This window comes from Myotis daubentonii, chromosome 3, assembly GCF_963259705.1.
Source record: "Myotis daubentonii chromosome 3, mMyoDau2.1, whole genome shotgun sequence".
NCBI classification, from domain to species: Eukaryota; Metazoa; Chordata; class Mammalia; order Chiroptera; family Vespertilionidae; genus Myotis; species Myotis daubentonii.
In genome coordinates this window covers 26110453-26122436 of record NC_081842.1, presented here as the reverse complement: position 1 = coordinate 26122436, position 11984 = coordinate 26110453, and the positions used below count along the sequence as shown (strand labels likewise).

At 45.2% G+C, this 11984-nt stretch overlaps 1 pseudogene; it reads left to right on the top strand.

The window, feature by feature from the left end:
- The first annotated feature begins 1136 nt into the window (after positions 1 to 1136).
- On the top strand, positions 1137 to 11274 carry LOC132229146 (inactive phospholipid phosphatase 7-like; annotated as a pseudogene).
- The last annotated feature ends 710 nt before the right edge of the window (positions 11275 to 11984 follow it).

Below are 11984 nucleotides of genomic sequence, written 5' to 3'. Positions count from 1 at the left end.
TAGTCTTGTTGTTTTTAATGAACTGTAAGTTCAAAGAGGGCAAAAATCCCATCTCCTACTTTTGTTTTATTTCAATTTGGACTTTTGACTTTCTAAGATAAAGCTTTTTTTAGACACTTAGAAGAGTTATGATGAAAGACCATTTTGTGCATGTGAAATGCTAAAGAGGGACTCTTCTACCACAGACATGGCCATATATTGAATGAATAGCATCCTATGTAGATGAAGTATATTGCCTCACTTAAGATACTCAGGGAGCCCGGCCGGCTTGGCTCAGTGGTTGAGCGTTCATCTATGAACCAGGAGGTCACAGTTCAATTCCAGGTCAAGGCATGTGCTCCAGTTGCAGGCTCGATCCCCAGTAGAGGGCATGCAAGAGGCAGCTAATCAATGATTCTCATTGATGTTTCTTTCTCTTTCTCTCTTCCTCCCTGAAATCAATTAAGATTTTTTTAAAAAAGTATTCAAGGAATTCACAAAGTTGCTGTTGATCTCAAGCTTAATGGCCTCTTCTTTAGACAAACAAATAGGATTCAAAAATAGTTACATCTAACTTGCAAAATGCATTTAGAACATAACTCTGGACTCTGAAACGGACCTGCTAAAAACCTACAATTTGAGTTTTCAATCTTGCTTCCAAACTTTTGGCAACTTATTATTTTTAGTTCATGTTACAGTCAACGTTAGAAATGATATGGTCCTTTATTTTCTTTTTTTCTGCTGTAAAGTATACTTAGTCGCTTTATTGGTTTACTTGGAATATTGTTTGAATTCTTTCAGATTGACATATTGAACAAGGAAAAGGTGAACATGACCAGAGGAATGAATACATTTACAAAAATACAGATGTGTTAGAGATAAATGGCCAAAGAATCAAGTGACAGGCCTCCTTTATTTGGCACTATTTACTCAGGCCCAGCAATTGGAAGCCTGATGGACACTTCGCTTCTGAGAAGTGTCAGCAGGTCATCAAGCCAAATCCTGGCTCCACGTCCCGTGGATATTTGCAATACAGGCTTGTTCCAAGGGTCACGGAAGTTGAGCTTAGGTTTTCATTTGATGCCAGGCTATATCAACAAATTTTAAAAAGAATGTACTGCACCCGGAAACCTTTGTGAGCTGCCTAAACCGGAAGAATGGCTGCTTTGACAGAAGCCATTCGGCATGTGGCACAGCTAGACCTCAAGGGTGAGGAACAGCTAGTCTATTAGGGCTGATTTCTTTTTTCCTCCGCAAACACAGAATCCCCATACATATCTGTCTTCTGGCCATGGCTCAGTGATTGTCGGAACCAGGAAAACAAGATTCGACAGGCCGATGGGTGCACTGAAAAAAAATAACAACAAAGTGTGATAAAGCAGTGACTAACCCAGTGGCCTGGGGTTCAGATAACGCCAGCGCGACGACGGCCTGAGACCCGTGTTTCTCTGAGGCTCAGAGCAGTGCATCCAAAACTAGCTGCCACTGCCAATGGGCTGATGTCTGGAACAACCTAGGGCAAGGAGAACCCAAAGAGTGCTTCAGAAACAAGCGACGAGGAAAGAGCTTCTCCTACTTGTTGTCATGTAACAGTCAGTTCCCAAAGACCTCCGACATGAAAGGGCTTTGCAGTAGAGACTATTGACTCTGAATGTCTTGTTAGGGGATGATATGGAGGAAGGGAGGAGGCACCTCCCCACATATAGAGACACATCGCTTTCTCCAATAGAGATGCTTAGCTAATGTCTCAGACCGGGCAGGGCAGGCAGCCGGCTTTGTCCATTTACTGTTTTACTCTGCAGGCAGCAGCCTGGCAAAGCTCATCAGTGCTTCCAAGAATGGGCAGTTCAAGCCTCCCATGGAGGCTTTGTGGCCACTTAACTTCATCTAGTTTCTGTGTTTTGGGTGGTGGCTTGGATGACTACATAGGCTGGAGCACGTTGGGAAATAAACAGTTGAGAACACGTTATATTTATGCTCGTGGAAGATCATGGGGCAGGCCTGGTTGCCTATATAGGATGACTGTTTTCTCCTTATGAGATGCAGGGTTATTGAGATTTTCCATTAGTGACACGGCCCCCACCTTTGAGGACCTGCATTGCTGCAGTCCTGCACCTAATGTGCTAATACTTGATGGTGTCATTGTTTCTGTGCTGTGTGCACACCTTAAACACATGTACCCAGCACCAAATGAAGCTCATGAGTAATCAGCTGACATTATAAAAAATGATTGCACTTTAAAGAGAAAGACTAGAAACCCACATGAGAGCTCCACAGAATTACTCTAAATCAGAATTACTCCCCACCCCCAAGTTGAAATGGGCCCACATGGGACAGATGAAGTATACTCTCATCACCTAGTGCCTACCAGCCCCCTATAGTGTAGTGGTTCAAACACAAACTCTGATATCCAGCAAATCACTGTTAATAATCTCTCTACCACTCTCTATGTGGCTCTGGGAAGCTCTAATCTTTTTAAGCATTGGAGAATTCATGTACCAAAAAGAGAAAGACAGAAAGCATCTCTAACTCATGGAGCTGTTATGAGGATTAAAGAAGATAATGTTGAAGTGCTATATAGCACAAGAGGCTGAAAAATGTTAGTTATATAATGATTATGATTATCATTGCTGTTTCAAATAAGGCATTTTCCCCCCAGAAATTTCTTTCTAATACAAAGTTCTATTATGGAATGGCCTTCTAATTAATGTTGATTACACTAAATATATAAAGTGTGTTTGGGACAGAACAACAGATCAAATCACAAGGTAGGCTAAATAGAGCATGCTACCAGCTCAGTGGAAGCAAGGAGGCCTTTGGCACATGCATGGTAGGACAGATTTTATGAAGGATGCACTGAAAAACAGAAGTAATAAAGGAGGAAGGCAGAAAAAATTCATTCAGTAAGTGTGTCATTGGTTGTTCATATTTGAGCCCTCTCCCCACAGGTTGAAGGTCCCAAATAAATCCAACACAAAGAAGACAGCCACACCTAGCGACTCACATCCTGTCATCTGTTCCTTATTATATGCTTCAATAGCATGAGTTTCTCAAAGGTGAATCCCTCAGCTGTTATTACCTCTACATAAAATGCAAAGACATTTTGGATATCACTTCAAATCCTCTAACTGAACCTGGAATTTCTCTCTCTTAGTCCATAGCCCTCGGACCCTCAGTTTCTCCCTTGTTTGTATCTGAGAGATAATTCACAGCCTGTACTGTGGTTGAGAGGCTCAGATGGAACCAGATCAATGACAGTGCTTTGTGAATTGTAAGACACCTCTGAAGGTTCAGTTCTGGGGAATCAAACGGCCACCAACCTATGGACATCTTCTAGAGCAGCCATCGCCAACTGGTAGTCTGCGGACCACTGGTGGTCTGTGAGATCCGAAAGGTTGGCGACCGCTGTTCTAGAGCACAATGTCTGCAGTGCCACAAAAACTGCCCGGGCCTTAGCCTTAGTGACAGAGAGATGTGAGTTTAGATCTGAGCTATAACACTTACTGATTGTGTGACCTTGGCAATTGTTTAAGGTATCTTTAAATTATACTTGCATAACATAATATGCAACTATATTATACTAGAGGCCCGGTGCACAAAAATTTGTGCACTCAGGGGGGAAGCGGGGTCCCTCAGCCCGGCCTGTGCCCTCTTGCAGTCTGGGACCCCTTGGGAGATAACGCCCTGCTGGCTTAGGCCTGCTCCCGGGTGGCAGAGGGCAGGCCCAATCCCTAGGTGCAGCTCCTGGTTGGGCTCAGAGCAGGGCCGATTGGGGAGTTTGGGCGCCGCCCCCTGTCATGCACAGAGCAGGGTGGATTGGGAGGTTGCGATGTCACCCTCAGTCAAGCTCAGGGTAGGGCCTATTGGGGGGTTGGGGCACCGCCCCCTGTCACACTCAAGGCAGGGTCGATGGGGAGGTTGCGGTGCCAACCCCTGTCACGCACAGAGCAGGGCCCATCAGGGGGGTTGGGGCTCTGTACCCTGTCATGCACAGAGCAGGGCCCATCAGGGGGTTGAGTAGCTCCCCCCGTCACGCACAGAGTAGGGCCGATAGGAGAATTGGGGCATCGGCCCCTGTCACACACAGAGCAGGGCTGATCAAGGGGTTGGGGCGCCGCCACTGTCACACTCAGGGCAGGGCTGATGGGGAGGTTATGGCTCTACCCCATCACACACAGAGCAGGGCCCGTGGGGGGGGGGTTGGGGTGCCGCCCTCTATCACCCACAGAGCAGGGCCGATCAGGGGGTTGGGTCGCCACCACTCTCACACTCAGGACAGGGCCGATGGGGAGGTTATGGCTCTATCCTGTCACACACAGAGCCGCAGAGCGATCAGGGGGTTGGGGAGCTCCCCCCATCAGGCACAGAGCAGGGCTGATCAGGGGTTGGGGCACTTTCCCCTGTCACGAACAGAGCAGGGCGGATAGGGAGGTTGTGGCCCTGCCCCCTGTCACACACAGAGCCTCAGGGCGATCAGGGGGTTTGGGCGCTGCCCCCTGTCATGCTGATCCCGGTGCCGGGAGGCCTCTCAGCTTTGCTGATCCCTTTGCTGGGAGGCATATTACCCTTTTACTATATTGGATAGAGGCCTGGTGCACGGGTGGGGGCCGGCTGGTTTGCCCTGAAGGGTGTTCTGGATCAGGGTGGGGGTCCCCACTGGTGTGCCTGGCCAGCCTGGGTGAGGGGATGATGGCTGTTTGCAGCTGGTCACACACCCTTCAGGGTGGGGGTCCCCACTGGGGTGCCTGGCCAGTCTGGGTGAGGGGCTGAGGGCTGTTTTCAGGCTGGCGGGTGACTGAAGCTCCCAACTGCCCCTTTTTTTCTTTTCTTTTTTTTTATTCTGGGCCAGCTTTAGCTCTGGCTCCAGCTCTGAGGCCTCTGCTGCTAAAAGCAGGTATCTGGTTTGTTTGGGTTCTATAATTGAAACACTATTTCAACTCCAGCTCTGAGAGCCTGGCTGGCTGAAAGCAGGTTTCTGGGGTTTTGTTTAGCTTCTATATTTGTAACAATGTTTCAAACTGCAAGCTCAGAGGCCGGCAAGGCAGGCGGGGAACATTGGAGTCCTCTGTCACTGAAGCAAGCAAGCCTCATGTTCGCTTCAAGCTGCCTGGCTGCTGGCCACCATCTTGGCTGGCAGTTAATTTGCATATTGCCCTGATTAGCCAATGGGAAGGGTAGCGGATTTACAGCTAATTACCATGTTTCTCTTTTATTAGATAGGATATATATACATATATATATATATATATATATATATATATGTATATATATATGACAGAGATGTGATTGAATTAAATAATTTATAAGATTTTTTTAGCAAAAAAAATAGCTATGAGAGGAACTAAATGTGTCATAAGTGTGTATGTGTGTGTGTGTGCGTGTGTAGCATATATTTCAGTGACAGGGATGACAGGAATCTACGTAATTAGTGATCAGAAGGTTAAGAATGTTTTTTAGCTTGTCTCAGCAGATAGCATACATTTGCAAAACTGTGGGTTTGATGGAAAGGATTTGACTGAAAACTGGGAGGAAAAATAGAGAAAACTTAGTTTTCATGAAAAGGCATTCTAACAACTGACACACACAAAAAAAACAAAAGTGTTTCTAATTATCAAATAAATAAATAATCTGAGGGTGGTTCCTAAGAAGCATAAGGGAAACCTCCTCTTTTTACTGAAATAGTCTGATGGCCCCCCGAAGATGAGAACCTGTCGGCGGTGGTAACAGTGCATGAGAGGTACCACTGTAAAGACAGGCTGGCCAGAGTGGCTATGGGCCAAGAGCTCTTAGGATAGCCTCCCCCACCCCCCGAAACACTCACATCCTTCAAAGCGCCGAACAGGTATTGACCTTGTAGCCATGGAGCTAAAAATCACAAGTCACTTCATTATTCTTGGAACATATTTGTCCTTTCTTAAAATAACCAAGAAAAACAGAAAAACTTTCAATGAATGAAAAACATAACACCAGAGAGATGACATCTTACAGTACATCATATTCTACCCAAATATACTGTAGAAAAAAGGAGCAGTACAACTGTGAAGGCAATAGTAAAAATATTTTATGTAGGTGAAAAGATCAAGCCATTTGTTATAACAATCCAACTCTAAGTAAAATGTGCATGCATCTTAGAGTTCAAGATATAGGTCAGCATGATATTCAGGAATGTGGACATCATAGGTTTTTGGATAAGAAAGACACAATGAGACAAGTAAATCATAACATGCTTCATAGTCCACAATATGTTAATATTTGGCCTTTGAGATAATGCATGACAGTACTTACACCTTAAGGACTGACTTCATCCACCTAGTTATATGGGAATGGCTAGTTATAATCTGATTTTCCTTGGGACAAATATCAGAGTTAAGGCAAAGGCACTAACTAAAGAAAGATCCGAAAGGAAACAAGGAGTCAAATCCTCAGGATTATACTTCTTGGCCCTGTACTGCATCAATTTACAATTTTTTATCTATATCATCACATTTACTATAGTCATGTCCAAGCTATACCTTCCAGACTGCTTTTTAGTATTATTTATGGAAGAAATTTTCAAGGGCTACCAAATGAAGAGCACACCTGACAATGAAACCAGCTACTACTTTCTGAAACGTGAGAAGCACAAATAGTTTTCAAATACTTGAGAATAAACTTAAACAGTTAAATACACATGTAAGCAAAATAAATTATCCTTTTTGTATGAATTTATAAATACACTGATAGTCTCTGATAGCTATCCCTATCTTTAATTCTTGTCCACAGTAAGGAATAGGAAAGAATTATCATGAGATTATGAAATTATGAAGACAGATGGAAACAAAAGGAGGGCTAAGAGATCTGTGAGACTACTAGACACTGCCTGAGTTGACATCATTTCTTGAAAATAGAGATGTTGCTGGGCCAGCATGGCTCACTGGTTGAGCACTGACCTATAAACCAGGCAAGTCAAGGTTCGATTCCTGGCCAGGGAATATGCCCGGGGTTGCAGACTTGATCCCCAGTATTGGGTGTGAATGAGGCAGCCAATCAATGATTCTCTCTCATTATTGATGCTTCTATCCCTCTTCCTTCCTCTCTGAAATCAGTAACAAATATACTTAAAAAATAGAGATGTCAATATTGTGGGAAGATAGTAATCACTGTAAATCATTAGGTGTCTCAGACTTAAAAGTAAAAAATATCAGCTATATCTCATGGTTTCCCCAAATTATTATTGAAAAACTGGTGAGACAACAGGAACAAAAAAACTGTCTCTGATTGTATTTTCATTTATTATTCTCCAAATACTTCATCATTATTTGGCTAGCTTTTTAGTTCAAAAGATACACATTCTGAACAAAATGAATATATGATGATGGAACCAACATATGCTTAGAATATTTATACAAGCTTGAGTTTTAAGGAATATTAATAAATTAGTTATTTTTACATTCTATGTTCCAGTGGGAGAAAAACAAATAGCAGATAGTCATGATTCCATATAATAAACAAATAAACAGTCATAATTCCATATAATAAAAACTTTTAGAAGAAAATTAAAATGAGGCAACTTTGGAATTACAAATTTAATTTATTTTCTTAAAACATGTCTTATCCTTGCTTTAAATGCATCTATCACTTATAATATGCTCTAAGAAACCCAAAGTTCAATAATTAATAATTGAGTAAAAAATACAGAAGAATTACAGTTGTGAAAAATGGTACATATTAAAATGAAAATAAGAATCAAATATTTATCTTTATAAATTTATTTGATATCCCCACTACACTAATAGATTAGACATTCATTATTTTAAGTAATGTAAATTAGATAATTCATAAATCAAGGTAAAGGTGTGATTGTATTGTGAAATATAAACATTTGATGGTTTCAGTACGTTCATATGAATAGGGAAACATTTTCTGTCAGAAGAATATATTATATTATATTTAAAAACTTAGGAAATGTTCATGCATTTCCTATATATCCTTGCTAAGTATGGATTTATTAAAAGCAGGACAACTGACAAATTAAATGATTTGACAAAGAGTAGGGTCAGGTTTCTTATTAATAGTGTCTCTGCTATGCACTAAAAGAGCATTGAGCTAGAAGCAGAGAAACATAGATATTAATTTGGGTTCTGCCATCAACTATCAGAGTGATCTGAGCAAGCTGCTGGATGTTTTAATTTCTTTATGAAACCATCAGAATTACTTAGGCTGAGTAGATCCAGAGGAATCAGAATCTGATATTTTTTTCCTCTTACTAAATAAGATTTGTGCTATGTCGAAATCAGAGATTGGTTTTAGTTGGTCTTAGTTTTATATAATTGCTGTGGGAACACTACTTACTACTAATTTCGATCAAACAAAAGCATTGGATTTCATGCAATATTTATTAGACTTTGAGAGTTTCTTGAGCGAGATTTGCATATCAGTGACCTGTTAGAGCTGTGGTCAGCAAATTGTGGCTCGCGAGCCACATGTGACTCTTTGGCCCCTTGAGTGTGGCTCTTCCTAAGCCTTAGGAGTACCCCAATTAAGATAATAACAATGTACCTACCTATATAGTTTAAGTTAAAAAAATTTGGCTCTCGAAAAAAATTTCAATCGTTGTACTGTTGCTATTTGGCTCTGTTGACTAATGAGTTTGCTGACCACTGATCTAGACAAGTCTCAACTGGGCTGACTGGGCACTTCAAGTCTCTGCCACGTATCTGTTCCACGCCAGTAGGCTACCTCAGGAATGTCCTCATGGAGATGACAGAAACACAAGAAGGAGCAAGCCCTCTCGAGTTGTAGACTCAGAAGCACCATACTTGCACTTCTGCTTCATTCTATTACCCAAAGCCAGGCACATGGTCAAGTCCAGAGACAGAGGCAGAGGACACTTCAAAGTCAAATGCCCAAAGGGGTGGATGCAGAGAGGGTAAAAGATCATTCAACCCATCAGCAAGACCTATCAATTCTACCTTAGAAATACTTTCCACACCTGTCCAATACTCCTTCTATCTTACTGCTCCCACCACTTCAGTTCACCATGATCTCTCTTACCTATCACCACCTGACTGCTCTGTCCAAATCTTTCCTGTCCATTCCTTCTCAGACCATTCTCAATGCAGCAATGAGAATAAACTTAAAAAGAAAACCTGCTCTGACCTCTCAGTTAATTAAGTCTGCCAAATGGTTTCCTATTGTTCTCAGGATAAAGGTGAAAATCCTGACTAAGGCCTGAATTGTTTCAATTTTCAATTGAGGGGTTATTTTAAAGCAAATAGGTGAACCTGCTGAAAGGGATAAAGAGAGTGAAGAGGGAGTGTGGGAAAGAGAGGCTTTGTAATGACTTCCAGGTGAGGACATCCTGGAACCCCTTTCCCCAACCTCTTCTCCTTCCATCCTTTCTTTCACTTTATGGTTTGAACACATCATACTCCACCAACTTGCACACTATTTGAAGCCTCTGGGGTCTTACTTGGACTGCTCTGTGTCCAAAAGAGTTCTTTTTCCCTCCTTTTGGTACAGATTCAAAACCCTCAACCTTTCTCCTTTCCTTCTTGCAGCGGTTCTCAACCAGTGGGTCACGACCCTTTCACAGGGGTCGCCTAAGACCATCGGAAAACACATATATAATTACATATTGTTTTTGTGATTAATCACTATGCTTTAATTATGTTCAATTTGTAACAATGAAATTGGGGGTCACCACAACATGAGGAACTGTATTAAAGGGTCATTCCAAAGCCTCTGTTTCCCACACTCCCTCCTCACTCTCTTTCGCCCTTTCACCAGGTTCATCTATCTGCTTTAAAATAACCCCTCAATTGACAAACAATTCTTTTCGAGGCCATTGTATCTTCCCTCAAAGAGCCGTGTCTGGTTTGGCGCAATGGATTGAGCGTCAGCCTGCAGACTGAAGGGTCTGAGGGTCGGTTCCAGAGAGAGAGAGAGGGGAGAGAGAGGAGCTTTTTGGAGAGGAGGAGGAAGAGAGCGAGAGGAGGAGACTTTTGGCGAGGAGGAGCCTTGTCCAAGCGGCTGGGGGGTGTGCGCCGGTCAGGCCATGTCCTGGGCCAGTGCCCACTCCATGATCAAGCTCATTGGCATGACGGGCCACCATCCTATGGCTGGTGAAGAGCAGCACGCTGGCCGGCCAGGAGGTGCTCATGAACCCGCTTCTGGCCCTGCTCCTGGACATCATGACGGTGGCCGGCATGCAGAAGCTCATCAAGCAGCGCGGCCCTTTTGAGAGGAGCCCCAGCCTCCTGGACTACCTCACCATGGACGTGTACGCCTTCCCCACCGGGCACGCCAGCCGCACGGCCATGGTGTCCAAGTTCTTCCTCAGCCACCTGGTGCTGGCCGTGCCCCTGCGCATCCTGCTGGTGCTGTGGGATTTCTGCGTGGGGCTGTCCAGTGTGATGATTGGGCGGCACCACATCACGGACATCGTCTTGGGCTTCGTGTTTGGCTACCTCCAGTTCCGCCTGGTAGAGATGGTCTGGATGTCCTCCAACACCTGCCAGGTGCTTATCTCCGCCTGGTGAGCTGGCTGGGCAGCCGGGGGACAAGGCCAGGCCACCGGGACTGTGCAGCCCAGCTCCTGGCTGGAGCTGGCGACCTGCCCCTTTGCCAGGCCCTGTGTGGGGACCGCCCTGCTCCACGTCTGTTCTGCAGGGCACAGGTGAGAACCAGGATGGCAGGAGCGGGACCACATCTTTTCTTGTCCTTTCATCATCATGACTGTTGAGTTCGTGGCTGTGCCCACCGGGCCACACCATACAATACCTGGAAAAATACCCCCAACCCACCACCCGACACAGGTGCCATTCATGGTCATCAATAGCTTAGGGCCGCACTCTCCGAAGGGCGCTCCGCTGGACACCAGCCTGGGAGGCAAAAGGGTTTTGTTGTCAAATCCACATGGGAAATGTTTCATTCTCTGCCCTGTGGTGGACGTTCACAAAGGTGTGCGTGTGGTAAAGGCTCTGACAAGTCCTGCAGAAACACTTCCTGTGGACCTTGTGTACCATGTTTCCTAAGCTGATGTGACCACAGAGCCCTTTTCTCGTGCGAGAGCTGTGAACCCCTAAGAAACTGCCGTTTCCTTGAGCTCGTGTGGGAGACGCTGCCCGGAGCTGAAGGACTGAGGTGTAAGCGGACCTCTTCCAGCACCGCCAGTGCCACAGCCTGTGGAGCGCCCATGGCCCATGGGCATTGGTGCCACTTTGGCCCCCAGGGGCAAGACCCGTGTGACCTAATAGGTCGTTTCCAAGTCAACCGTTATGTACATGCATTTCATGTGACAATACAGATGCTATTCAAGGGGGGGGGGGGAAGGCGAGGAGGAACCTTTTGGCGAGGAGGATGAGGGGGAGAGGAGGATGAAGGGGAGAGGAAGATGAGGGCGAGAGGAAGATAAGGGCGAGAGGAAGTAGAGGGGATGTTTTTAGCAAAGGCCAGCTTAGGAGTACCCTAATCTACACTAATAAAAGACAAAGATGCTAATTGACCGTTCCTTTTCCATGCCCACCAGCCAATCAGAGCATCTATATGCAAATTAACCCAACCAAGATGCCAGCTGGCAGCCATGGAGCTGGAGCAAGCAGGAGGCTTGTGGGCGATGGAGGAAGCCAAGCTTCCTGCATGTTCTGAGCTGGCTGTGGCCTCTGCTCATGGCAACAAAGTTTCAATTATAGAAGCTAAATAAATCTCAGATACCTGATTCCAGCCAGCCTCCAATGGGAGCTTGGGTGGCTGGGGGTTGTGGCCAGCCTGCAAACAGCCATCAGCCCCTCACCCAGGCTGGCCACAGCCCCTTGGCGTGAGGGTCCCCCCTGGGGGGCTTAGCCAGCCTGAAAATAGCCCTCAGCTCCTCACCTAGATTGGCCAGGCACCCCAGCAGGACCCCCCACACTGAAGGGGCTGTGGCCAGCCTGCAAACAGCCCTCAGCTCCTAACCCAGGATGGCCATGCTCCCCAGTGGGGACCCCCACCCTGAAGGGGCTGTGGCCAGCCTGCAAACAGCCCTC